This window comes from Urocitellus parryii, chromosome 7, assembly GCF_045843805.1.
Source record: "Urocitellus parryii isolate mUroPar1 chromosome 7, mUroPar1.hap1, whole genome shotgun sequence".
NCBI lineage: Eukaryota > Metazoa > Chordata > Mammalia > Rodentia > Sciuridae > Urocitellus > Urocitellus parryii.
The window spans coordinates 75,928,097-75,940,282 of record NC_135537.1 but is presented as its reverse complement, the minus strand read 5'-3'; positions in this window follow the sequence as shown (position 1 = coordinate 75,940,282).

The following is a 12,186-nucleotide window of genomic DNA, read 5'->3' as shown; positions in this document are numbered from 1 at the left end:
GATAGACTTAAAGATAAGAACCATATGATCATCTCGATAGACGCAGAAAAAGCATTCGACAAAGTACAGCATCCCTTTATGTTCAAAACACTAGAAAAACTAGGGATAACAGAAACTTACCTCAACATTGTAAAAGCTATATATGCTAAGCCTCAGGCTAGCATCATTCTAAATTGAAAAAAACTGAAGGCATTCCCTCTAAAATCTGGAACAAGACAGGGATGCCCTCTCTCACCACTTCTATTCAATATAGTTCTCGAAATACTGGCCAGAGCAATTAGACAGACGAAAGAAATTAAAGGCATTAAGATAGGAAAAGAAGAACTTAAATTATCACTATTTGTGGATGATATGATCCTATACCTAGAAGACCCAAAAGGGTCTACAAATAAACTACTAGAGGTAATAAATGAATTTAGCAAAGTGGCAGGATATAAAATCAACATGCATAAATAAAAGGCATTCCTGTATATCAGCGACAAATCTTCTGAAATGGAAATGAGGAAAACCACCCCATTCACAATATCCTCAAAAAAAAAATAAAATACTTGGGAATCAAACTAACAAAAGAGGTGAAAGATTTATACAATGAAAACTACAGAACCCTAAAGAGAGAAATAGAAAAAGATCTTAGAAGATGGAAAAATATACCCTGTTTATGGATAGGCAGAACTAACATCATCAAAATGGCGATGTTACCAAAAGTTCTCTATAGGTTCAATGCAATGCCAATCAAAATCCCAATGGCATTTCTTGTAGAAATAGATAAAGCAATCATGAAATTCATATGGAAAAATAAAAGACCTAGAATAGCAAAAGCAATTCTAAGCAGGAAATGTGAATCAGGAGGTATAGCGATACCAGATTTCAAACTGTACTACAGAGCAATAGTAACAAAAACAGCATGGTACTGGTACCAAAACAGTCGGGTGGACCAATGGTACAGAATGGAGGACACAGAAACAAATCCACAAAATTACAACTATCTTATATTCGATAAAGAGGCCAAAAGCATGCAATGGAGGAAGGATAGCATCTTCAACAAATGGTGCTGGGAAAATTGGAAATCCATATGCAACAAAATGAAACTGAATCCCTTTCTCTCACCATGCACAAAAGTTAACTCAAAATGGATCAAGGAGCTTGATATCAAATCAGAGACTCTGCATCTGATAGAAGAAAAAGTAGGCTTCGATCTACATATTGTGGGGTCAGGCTCCAAATTCCTTAATAGGACACCCATAGCACAAGAGTTAAAAACAAAAATCAACAAATGGGACTTACTCAAACTAATAAGTTTTTTTCTCAGCAAGAGAAACAATAAGAGAGGTAATTAGGGAGCAAATCTTACTCCTCACACTTCAGATAGAGTCCTAATATCCAGAGTATACAAAGAACTCAAAAAATTAAACAATAAGAAAACAAATATCCCAATCAACAAATGGGTCAAGGACCTGAACAGACACTTCTCAGAGGAGGATATACAATCAATCAACAAGTACATGAAAAAATGCTCACCATCTCTAGCATTCAGAGAAATGCAAATCAAAACCACCCTAAGATACCATCTCACTCCAGTAAGATTGGCAGTCACTATGAAGTCAAACAACAACAAGTGCTGGCGAGGATGTGGGGAAAAGTGTACAATTGTACATTGCTGGTGGGACTGCAAATTGGTGCGGCCAATTTGGAAAGCAGTATGGAGATTCCTGGGAAAACTGGGAATGGAACCACCATTTGACCCAGCTATTGCCCTTCTTGGACTATTCCCTGAAGGTCTTAAATGATCATACTATAGGGATACTGCTACATCAATGTTCATAGCAGCACAATTCACAATAGCTAGACTGTGGAACCAACTTAGATGCCCTTCAATAGATGAATGGATTAAAAATGTGGCATTTATTAACAATGGAGTATTACTCAGCACTAAAAATTGACAAAATCATGGAATTTGCAGGGAAATGGTTGGCATTAGAGCAGATTATGCAAAGTGAAGCTAGCCAATCCCTAAAAACAAATGCCAAATGTCTTCTTTGATATAAGGAGAGCAACTAAAAACAGAGCAGGGAGGAAGAGCATGAGAAAAAGATTAACATTAAACAGGGATGAGAGGTGAGAGGGAAAGGGAGAGAGAAGGAAAATTGCATGGAAATGGAAGGAGACCCTCACTGTTATACAAAATTACATATAAGAGGATGTGAGGGGAAAGGGAAAAAAAACAAGGGAGAGAAATGAGTTACAGTAGATGCGGTAGAGAGAGAAGATGTGAAGGGAGGGGATGGGGGATAGTAGAGGATAGGAAAGATAGCAGAATACAACAGTTACTAGTATGGCAATATGTAAAAGTATGGATGTGTAACCAATGTGATTCTGCAATCTGTATACTGGGTAAAAATGGGAGTTCATGACCCACTTGAATCAAATGTTTTAAATATGATATGTCAAGAACTTTGTAATGTTTTGAACAACCAATAAAAAAATAAAATTTCTATCTTCAAATATAATCACATTCCAGGTTAGAACTTCAACATATGAATTTTGGAATGGACACAATTCAATCCACAGTATTTAGTATAAGATTTAATCAATTTTGGACTTCTTTAGAATTCTCTATTATATAAACAAAGTATATAATTATATAAAGAAATAGTAAAATAAACATAAAAATAATTTACTGATACCCAAGTAACATACCTGCTGTCAGAATAAACATTATTACTCTTTAAAAGAAGGAAATGAAAGTCAGCTTTCAAAAATGTCAAATTAACAATACCTGCCATTATACATAAAATTATCAAGCATCTAAATAAGAAATAAAATACAGTCTATAACCAGAGAAAATATCAATAAAAATTTATAAATAAAAAATTATGAATTAGCAGATAAGGAAATTAAGACAGTCTTCATAAATCTCATAAATATATGCTCAAAAACCTAAATAAAACATAAACATGGTAAAGGGAGAAATGGATAATATAAAAATCCAACTCTAACATCTAGAAATATAAACAATTATATCTGAAATGAAATAATACATGTTGTAGGACTAAGAGATTAGAAAAAAGGGTCTGTGATCTTGAAGAAATAGCTATAGAAATACAGCTAAAATAAAGAACAAAGAAGAAGAAAGCCTAGAAAATTATGTACACAGGTTAGTAATCTTTGGAAAAATGTCAAATAGGCTAACATACATAGCATATTAGTAAAAAAAACAACAACCAAGTCTGTGCTTTATACCAGACATATATTTTAAACATAAAATCAGGTTAAAAGTAAAACGATGGAAAAGATTTAACATTCTAATACTAACACCAAAAAAATGATCTGGAGAGGTTATTTTATGTACAATAAAATAGACTTCAAAACAGTGAATATCACTAGGGATAAAGGGGCCAATTCATTAATATGACACATATCCTGAATGGATGTGAGTTAAAATGATATTTTACTGATTAATGTTATTTCTTTATTCACATCCCACCTGCCTACATTATGACCTACATTTCATTCAAACCAGGATGGGCTGATTAGGTTACAGCTCTCATACTTCAATCTTTTTACCTTTGAATATTTCTGCATTAACATACAAAGTTTGGGGGTACATCTCTTATTTAAATCATAACAATATCTATTGAAAACATTTTATTTTATAGTTTAAAACTATTAGCAAACTCCAGACCAAAATATCTTTAGTCATTGAATCCTACTGAATAAATAGAAAATAAATAACACTTATTATTGTACAAAAACTTTTCCAAGAACCTCTAAGAAGAATGAATACTTCCCAAAGCTTTGAATGAGGTCAGAATTATCCTGATAGCAAAAATAAACAAAGACATTTCAAATAAAGAAAATAATAAGCCCATGAACATAGCTGCAAGAATCCTTAAGGAAATGTTAAAACACTTAATCTAGCAATACACACACACACAAAAAGAATAATAATAATAACTCAGGGGGATTATCTCAGAAATGAAAATTTGTTTCAACATAAAAAATCAACATTATTCATCCAATTAATAACCAAACAACAACACCACCAACAACATAATTTTCTTCAAAGATGCAGGGAAAATGCATTTGAATTCAATATCTATTCAGGTTAAAAACTCTCAGCCATTAGCAATAGCAAGGACCTTACCCAATATGATAAAGTGCACGTATGAAAAAACATAGCAATGAATACTAGCAATAAATAATTTAAAATTGAAATAGAAAGCTAACTTATATACCATTAAAATATATTAAATATTTAGTGAAAAATTTAGCAAAATATGTGTAAAAATTATTTATGGAAGCAACAAAGCATTAGTGAAATTAAAGAGGACCAATGAAGAAACATACTGTAGTCAAGATTAGTAAGACTTGGTATTAAAATAAAAACAAATATTCATATTGATCTATAAATTCATAAAAATGCCACTCAAAATTCCAAAATACACTTTTAAAGGAAATTGATAAACTTATTCTAAAATTTGTATTAAAGTGGAAATTCATAGAATAGCCAAAACTTACTTTTAAAAGGAAGTACAAAGTTTGTCATTTTGTTGGTTTATTTGTTTTTTTCTTCTGGTACTGAGGATTGAATACATGAGTGAGCTACATCCCCAGTCCTTTTTATGTTTTATTTTGAAACAGGATCTCCTCAATTGCCCAGTGCACTGTCAAGATCATTGTATTATCTTGAGCAACTAATAAAATAATAATAATAATAATAATAATAATAATAATAATAATAATATTTTCTGTCTTTACATATCTTTCATCTTTTTTTTTCATTTAAAAAATAAATAAGCTTTAAAAAAAGATCCTCATGTATTTCATGGATGGCTTCCTACAATTAAATTCTAGTTAATTAGCATCTGTATTACCTCACTTCGTTATCATTTTTTTGTGATTGGAATACTTTACATTTTGTTGGGTTTCATCAAATTAAAAACAATGAACAAGTCAGATGCTAGAAGTAAATATTTGCAAGCAACACAACTGAGAAAGGGCTTGTATTTAAAATTTATAAAGAAACCTTTAGAACTCAAAAATAGTCAATCATATAAGTAAAAAAAATGTAGTTTTAAAAATGGGCAGAGATTTGACAGGTACTTTTTCCAGCTATATTATTGGAAAATATGATTATGAAAATATCCTTAATGTCACTAGCTGCTGGATAAATTTAAATTCATATAATATCAGATACTACTATAGTACTATCCAGATAGCTAAAATTAAAAAGGATAACAATATTAAATCCATAAAGGATATGGAATAGCTGGAATTCTCATATAGTGCTGTTTGGAAAGCAAAATTATATAACCATTTTGAAGAACATTTTGATAATTTCCTATAATACAAAACACTCAGTAATCATATAATTAAGTCATCCATCCTTAGTTATTCCAAAGAAATGAAAATATATGTTTTCACAAAATCACAGCAATTTAAAAAATAATAATGAATAACTGTATAAAATAAAAATAAAACAAACAGTCACTAAATATTAAATGAATAAGAATTTTTTGGTGTATCTATACAATGAAATACTATTCAGTAATATATAGTAAGGAATTTTTAAAATTTTATTTTTTATTCAAGTTTGTTATATATGACAGCAGAATACATTAAAATTCATATTATACATATAGAGCACATTTTTTCATATCTCTGGTTGTATAAAAGTATGTTCACACCATTCGTGTTTTCATACATGTACTTAGGGAAATGAGTCTATATCATTCCACCATCTTCTTTACTCCCCTTGCCCTCTCCCTTTTTCTCCCTCCTTTTTGCCCTATCTAGAGTTTGTCTAATCTTCATATGCTTCCCCTCCCAACCTTGCTATGTATCAGCCTCCTTATGTCAGAGAAAAAATCTAGCATTTGTTTTTTGGGGGATTTGCTAACTTCACTTAGCATTATATTCTCTTAATCCATTTACCTGCAAATACCATGATTTTATTCTCTCTTAATGCTGAGTAATGTTCCATTGTGTATATATACCAAAGTTTCCTTATCCATTCATCTACTGAAGGGCATCTAGGTAGGTTCCACAGTTTAGCTATTGTGAATTGTGCTGCAATAAACATTGATGTGGCTGTGTCCCTGTAGTATGCTGTTTTTAAGTCCTTTGGGAATAGACCAAGGAGTGGGATAGGATAGCTGGCTCAAATGGTAGTTCCATTCCAAGTTTTCTAAGGAATCTCCATACTGCTCTTTATATTGGCTGCACCATTTTGCAGTCCCACCAGCAATGTATGAGTGTGCCTTTTCCCCTACATCCTCGCCAACAATTATTGTTGTCTGAATTCTTAATAGCTGCCATTCTGACTGGATTGAGATGAAATCTTAGAGTAGTTTTGATCTGCATTTTTTTAATAGCTAGAGATATTAAGCATTTTTTCATATATTTGATGATTGATTGTATATCACATTCTGAGAGGTGTCTGTTCAAGTTCTTACCCCATTTATTGATTGGGCTATTTGTTTTTTGGTGTTTAGCTTTTTGAGTTCTTTATATACCCTAGAGATTAGTGCTCTGTCTGATGTGTGAGGGATAAAAATTTGCTCCCAAGCTGTAGGCTCTCTAGTCACCTCACTGATTGTTTCTTTGCTGAGAAGAATCATTTTAGTTTGAATCCATCCCATTTATTAATTCTTGATTTTAATTTTTCTGCTATAGGAGTCTTGTTAAGAAAGTAGGGGCCTAATCTGAAATGATAGAGATTGGGGCCTACTTTTTCTTCTATTACATGCAGGGTCTCTGGTTTAATTACTAGGTTCTTGATCCACTTTGAGTTGAGTTTTGTGCATGGTGAGAGACAGGGGTTTATTTTCATTTTGTTGAATATGGATTTCCAGTTTTTGTAGCACCATTTGTTGAGGAGGCTATCTTTTCTCCAATGTATGTTTTTGGCACTTTTGTCTAATATAAGATCATTGTAATTATGTGGGTTAGTCTCTGTGTCCTCTATTCTGTACCAGTATATTTTGGTGCCAATACCATGCTGTTTTTGTTACTATTGCTCTGTAGAATAGTTTAAGGTCTGGTATAGTGATACCACCTGCTTTACTTTTCTTGATAAGAATTCATTTGCCTATCCTGGGTCTCTTATTTTTCCAGATAAATTTTATGACTGCTTTTTCTATTTCTATGATGAATGTCATTGGGATTTTGATTGAAATTGAATTAAATATATAAGTGTTTTGGGTAGTATGATCATTTTGACAATATTAATTCTGCCTATCCAAGAACAAGGGAGATCTTTCCATCTTCTAAGATCTTCTTTAATTTCTTTCTTTAGTGTTCTATAGTTTTTGTTGTAGAGGTCTTTCACCTCTTTCATTAGGTTGATTCCCAAGTATTGTATTATTTCATTTTTTGAGGCTATTGTAAATGAGATAGTTTTCCTTTTTTCCCTTTCAGAGAATTTGTCACTGATATTCAGAAATGCCTTTGATTTATGGGTGTCAATTTTGTATCCTGCTGCGTTTCTGAATTAATTTACTAGTTCTAAAAGTTTTTTTTTTGTTGAAATTTTTTGGGTCTTCTAGGTATAGAATCATATCATCAGCAAATAGTGCTAATTTGAGTTCTTCTTTTCCTATCTGTATCCCTTTAATTTATTTCATCTATCTAATTGCTCTGGCCAGTGTTTCAAGAACTATGTTAAATAGAAGTGGTGAAAGAGGGCATCCTTGTCTTGTTCCAGTTTTTAAAGGGAATGCTAATGCTTTCAATTTTTCTCCATTTGGGATGATGTGGGCCAAGGGCTTAACACAGATAGTTTTTACAATGTTGACATATGTTCCTGTTATCCCTAGTTTTTCTAGAGTTTTGAACAGGAGGGGTGCTGTATTTTGTCGAATGCTTTTTCTGTGTCTATTGAAATGATCATATGGTTCTTATCTTTAAGTCTATTGATGTGATAGATTACATTTATTGATCTTCATATATTGAAACAACCTTGCATCCCTGGGATGAACCCCACTTGATTGTGGTTCATGATCTTTTTGTTATGTTTTTGAATTTGATTTGCCAGAATTTTATTGAGAATTTTTGCATCTATATTCATCAGATATATTGGTCTGAAGTTTTCTTTCTTTGATGTGTCTTTGCCTGGTTTTGGAATCTGGGTGACACTGGCCTCATAGAATGAGTTTGGAAGTGCTCCCTCTTTTTCTATTTCCTGAAATAAATTTAAGACTATTGGAATTACTTCTTCTTTAAAGGTCTTGTAGAACTTGGCTGTGTATTCCTCCAGTCCTGGGCTTTTCTTGGTTGGTAGGGTCCTGATGGCATCCTCTATTTCCTTGCTTGAAATTGATTTGTTTAAATTGTGTATATCATCCTAATGCAATTTGGGCAAATCATATGACTCTAGAAATTTGTCTAAGCCTTTGATATTTTCTATTTTATTGGAGTACAAATTTTCAAAATAATTTCTAATTATCTTCTGTATTTCTGTAGTGTCTATTGTAATATTTTCTTTTTCATCACATATGTTAGTAATTTGAGTTTTCTCTCTCCTTCTCTTCATTAGCATGGCTAAGGGTCTGTCAATTTAATTTATTTTTTCAAAGAACCAACTTTTTGTTTTATCAATTTTTTTTCAATTGTTTCTTTTTTTCAACTTTATTAATTTCAGCTCTAATTCTAATAATTTCCTGTCTTTTATTGCTTTAGGTGTTGAATTTTTTTTCTTTTATTAGGGCTTTGAGATGTCATGTGAGGTCATTTATTTGTTGACTCTTTCTTCTTTTAAGGAATGAACTCCATGCAATGAACTTTCATCTTAGTACTGCTTTCCTAGTGTCCCAGAGATTTCGATATGTTGTATCTGTGCTCTCATTCACCTCTAAGAATATTTTAATCTCCTCCTTGATGTTTTTTGCAACCCATTGTTCATTTAGTAGCATATTATTTAGTCTCCAGCTGCTGGAGTAGCTTTTATTTTTTATTTTATCATTGATTTCTAATTTTATTCCATTATGATCTGATAGAATGCAGAGTAATATCTCTACTTTTTTGTATTTGCTAAGAGTATCTTTGAAGCATAATATATGGTCTATTTTAGAGAAGGAGCCATGTGCTGCTCAGAAGAAAGTGTATTTGTTCATTGAAGGATGAAATAGTCTATATGTGTCAGTTAAGTTTAAGTTATTGATGGTGTTATTGAGTTCTATAGTTTCTTTGTTCAGCTTTTGTTTGGAAGATCTATCCAGTAATGAAAGAGGTGTGTTAAAGTCACCTAGAATTATTGTGTCGTGGTCTATTTGACACTGGAACCTGAAAAGAGTATGTTTGATGAACATAGATGCTTCATTGTTTGGGGCATATAAATTTATTATTGTTATGTCTTGTTGACGAATGTTTCCCTTAAGCAGTATGAAATATCCTTCTTTATCCATTTTGATTAACTGTGTCTTGAAGTCTACTTTATTTGATATAAGGATGGAAATCCTGCTTGTTTCCATCGTCCATGTGAGTGGTATGATTTTTCCCAACCTTTCACCTTCAGTCTGTGGATGTCTTTTCATATGAGATGAATCTTTTGGAGATAGCATATTTTTTGTTTGTTTGTTTGTTTTGTTTTTTAAATCCAATCTGCCAGTCTATGTCTTTTGATTGGTGAGTTTAGGCCACTAATATTCAGGCTTTTTATTGAGACATGATTTGTATTCCCAGCCATTTTGTTTATTTTTGGTATTTAACTTGACTTGTTTGTTCTCTGATTTATATTTCCTTTAGTGTAAAACCTCCCTTTGCTGATTTCCATTGTTGTTTTTCAACTCCTTTTTATGGAGTATTCTGCCGAGGATGTTCTTTATGCATACTTTTGAGTTGTAAAATATTTTAACTTCTGTTTATCATGGAAAGTTCTAATTTCATCATCAATTCTGAAGCTTAATTTTGCTGGATATAAGGTTCTTGGCTGGCATCCATTTTCTTTCGGAGCTTGATGTATGTTGTTCCAGGATCTTGTAGCTTTCAGGGTCTGGGTTGAAAAATCTGCACATGTTCTAATCTGTTTTCCCCTATAGTAATGATTTCTTTCTCTCATGGCTTTTAATAGTTTCTCTTTATTCTGTATGTTAGGCATTTTTATTATAATATGCCTTGGTGTGGATCTGCTGTAAGCCTCTTTGCTGTAGATCTGCTGTAAGCCTCTTTGGCACTCCTGTAAGCCTCTTGAATTTGGTTTTCCAATTCATTCTTCATGTTTGGAAAAGTTTATGATATTATTTCATTGAATAGGTTGCTCATTCCTTTGGTTTGTAACTCTATGCCTTCCTCTATCCCCAATAACTCTTAAATTTGGTCTTTTTATGCTATCCCATATTTCTTGCATTTTCAGCTTATGTTTTATTTTTTAAATATTTTCATTGTGTGGTTTACATTCTTTTCAAGATTATATATTTTGTCTTCATTGTCTGAGGTCCTGTCTTCCAAGTGGTCTAATCTGTTGGCAATGCTTTCAATTGAGCTTTTAATTTGGTTTATTGTTTCTTTATTTTCAAGAGTTTCTGAGGTTTTTTAAACCTCTATCTCCCTATTGAAGTAATCTGTTGCTTCCTATAGCTCATTGTTAAAATGATCTTTTTGCTGCCTGTATTTGCTCTCTTATATCATTCTTTAATTTGCAGAACATTTTAATTATGTATATCCTGAACTCCTTCTCTGTAATATGTTCTGCTGTGTTGGCCATGGATTCTAATAATGTGGTATCTTGATTTGTTTGGGGCACTTTCTTCCCTTGTCTTTTCACATTGCTTGTGTGTCTTCCTTTCTAGTACTGTGGATCCTAGTCATTACTAATTTTGCCCTATAGGCTTATTGTGCCCTTATAGGAATCCAGCACCTCTCCTTTGAGGTGAAGGACAATGTTATCAGATTCCAATATAAACAATATATACCCTAAAAAACAAAAACAAATGTTTGCTAATAAGATGCTTACAGTTTGTTCATAATGTACAGAAATGGTAAATTCAATTATTATCTATAATATACTCAGTAAGTTTGTAAAGGGTTTACAGTTTCTGATGGTAGACAAAGAATTGGGGGTGAAGAGTAGGATGATAAGCTGAGGAGGTAGGTGAGGATATAGAGTTATTATATCTTAGGAAGTGTGAAAGAGAAATCTAAAGAGGAAGATTAGTAGCAGGAGGAAGGAGAGGAAGTATCTTTGGATATAAAAGTAAGTGTGAAGACAGTAGAGTACATAAAACAAACATATATATCAAGAAAAATTAAAAATATTAAAATAGCAGAAATTGGTGGGAAAAAAGAAAAAAGAATGTACAACACAAGGTAATATACCTCAAAATCCTAATTTATGCAAAGTACTTGGTTTCACATATTTTGGGGATGTGAGGGTGGGAGAAAGGATAAAGAGAGGGAGGGGGGAAGAGAGAGAGAGAGAGAGAGAGAGAGAGAGAGAGAGAGAGAGAGAGAGAGAGAGAATATGTTGAAGGAAGACACAGGGCTTGTTTTGGTTGGTTATTAGAGTTTTTCCTGCTTCCCTTCTCATCCAATAAGTGGAGTCATCCGTTGTTAGCTGGTTTCTCCACTCTCAGGATGGTGAAGGTAACCAGGGTGTCACTGTGCCAGGTTAGCTGCTGCTGGGGAGAGGGGGGAGTTAGAAGCTGGATACCTGGAAGACGGTGATGAAGGTGACCCAAGATGGAGGCTCCTGATTTCAGGGGTGGGTTGTTGTGTCAGGTGTGGGGAGCCAGGGGATGGTGTTGGATGATAAATTCAGTGGCGAGCTCTGTGGCTTGCAGTGTTGGCTGACTTCAGAGCCTGTGTGAAGTTCCTGCGAGCAGACAGGCTACTGCACATGGGGACTATGTCCACTGCTGCAGAGTTTCAAGATGGTGGCGACCAGAGGATTTCCCATGTTGGTATATGGGGGTCCACACAGGGGTGGCAGCAGGAGTTCTTACTTGTGGGAAGCTGCCAGGTGTCCTGCGTGGGAGCTGCATCTGTGATTTCTGCTCAAGTGTGTGGCCAAAATTTCTTTGTGGGTACTGCTGCTGCTGCCGCTGGTCTCACTTAAGTATCCAGTAGTTCTACATGGGTGAGTAGTTGGGAGACCTACTCTGACATTGAGGCCTGGAGCCCTGGATGGGCAGTGCTTCCTGCACAGGACAGTGGGGTAGGAATATTGCTGGCAGAGAAGCTGTATTCTCA